Source organism: Aptenodytes forsteri, unplaced genomic scaffold (genome assembly GCF_000699145.1).
Source record: "Aptenodytes forsteri isolate BGI_AS27 unplaced genomic scaffold, ASM69914v1 Scaffold405, whole genome shotgun sequence".
Classification (NCBI taxonomy): Eukaryota; Metazoa; Chordata; class Aves; order Sphenisciformes; family Spheniscidae; genus Aptenodytes; species Aptenodytes forsteri.
In genome coordinates this window covers 351,484-353,727 of record NW_008795481.1, presented here as the reverse complement: position 1 = coordinate 353,727, position 2,244 = coordinate 351,484, and positions in this window count along the sequence as shown.

Here is a 2,244-nt window from a genome sequence, read left to right as displayed (position 1 = left end):
TTTACCAGTCATCTATAGGTTACTTTAGTACAATATATTGATATTATCACAAAACTGAAGTTCTGACTGTGACCCCTTTTCTTAACCATTTTGTTCAGGGCCTTTTCTGTGTATGGCTTCATCAGTGTCCAATAGTCCACAGTCCCATGCAGTGTAACAGAAGTAATTTTCTGTCTGTCCATTACAAAGAAATGTAAAGGCCATATACCTTGTTAAAATATAGTCATTATGTTGGAATTTTATCATACTTCTCCTTCAGGGAACAGAAATTACATCACATAGTAGTTTACGAGGAATTTGCTCCTTGGGCAAAAAGAAAGGCTTCTGATTAAACGAGTAAATTACAGAAATCCAGAAAGGTCATTTTAGTGGAAAAGAGCTTTGTTTCAAATGCTGGCATCTTTGTTTTATGCTACCTTTGAGCAGTTTCCTAGAAAATCTTGTATTTTTTTTTTCTGGATCCTCAGTGAAAAGAGCTACAAGACAACATGATTTGTATCATCTCACTCTGCTAGTGTTAGAACAGGATGAACTTTGAACTTTGCTTGTTTCCTGATTTGATTTACTGTACCAGATTTTAAATAGAGCTGCCAGTGCCTCTAAGTAGCATTGGTGTGTGTGGAAATAGTCGGGATGTTTTAGAAGGGTCTGATAAGAGGAATTTCAGACTTTCTTCAGGTTGCAAATTGGTAAGTTTAAGATGGGGGAATCAAACCAACTTCTGGCTTACAAACAAAACAGAGAAAAGAGAAAAATGCCTACTCTCAGATAAGATGCATGACATCAAAGAATCATGACCCTAGTAACTATTATTTTCCATCTAGTACATGGTTTTTTTTTTTCCCCAAAACAAATCAATCTTATCAATTTTATCAATCTTATTTAATAATTTATCAAATAGAACAACAAGGATTTAGTAAACTGTTTATAAAAGCATTTTAAAGATATTTTTAATATGGCAAGTTAGTTAGCTGGTTGGTTACAGAAAGAAAGGTCTACCAGAAAATTGACCCTATAAGGTGCCTTCTAGCATTTCTGTCTACTTTCCTTCTTAGGTTCCAAAATGCATGTTCATGCACAGGTAACTTTTTCATCTAACTCTATGTAAAGAAAGCTTTGAAAGGAAGACCCAGTTAAAGAGTCTGAAAAATAGCACAGGAATCTCTTTCAAATCTCATGTCCACTGAGGAACATGGTCAGGTTGTTTATTCATGAGGGGGGAAATGGAAAAGAAAGAATGCAATGTAAACTGAATTATGTGATAGGGGCTGTTCAGGGTACCCCTGCTAAGCAGCCATGTACCTTTTAGCTCAGCCTGGATCAGGACAAAATACATGTTTTATGGGTTGACCATACCCCATGTGTCTTGCTTGTTCCTGTGGTCAGAGATATCTGAGTTTTTTTCCCTAAGGCCAGTGAGGGGACACCATGGGGAGGCAGAGGATAGACCAAACCTCCCAACATGTGTGTTTCATGGTGCTAAGCTGGGAACCACCATTTTTCACAGATGGTGAAAATGCCACGTCATGGTGTCATTGCCATGCCCTGAATTTTCACCAGCTCTGTTAAATGCCATACAAAATTTTTCTGCAAGCCACTGCTGTCACCTGTGGAACAATTTATGTCATAAGGGGAAGAAAGACTCCAACAGAAATAATTCTTTAACTTGGTATTTTAAAATCTTTTGAAAAACCCAATTCTGGCACAAACTCAGTTTAAATACAGATACATTGCTTCAAACAGATTGACTGTGACAACATAAAAACCGGATATTTTAAATCAGAATGGGCTTAGTCAACACAAGGCTCAAGCCATATATATTTCAGTGATGATCACTTTAAAAGAGCGTAAACTCCCACTGCAACTGAAAAGGATCATAAAGTTCCAGTCCTAATGTAACAATAATGTTCTGAGTTTTGGACTCTGCCAAAATATATGATTTGTCCAAGAGATTGTAATTTATTTCGAAAGCTGAAGGAATTCCTGTGTAGAAAAAAATTACAGGGCACAGCTTATCAAAATTGAGACACTTCATGGAGATGTGCAATTTCTAGAAACTTCTAAAGAGAATTTCAAGCCATATATTTAAACATTGGTGAACTATTTTCTCAATAATACTAATTAATTAATTTTAATATTTTAGTAATTTAATGACATTTGACCACGTTTAAATGACACAAATATGTGCTTCTGATTTGAGGAATCTATTCTCCATAACAAACCCCGAAATATTAACCTTTCAAT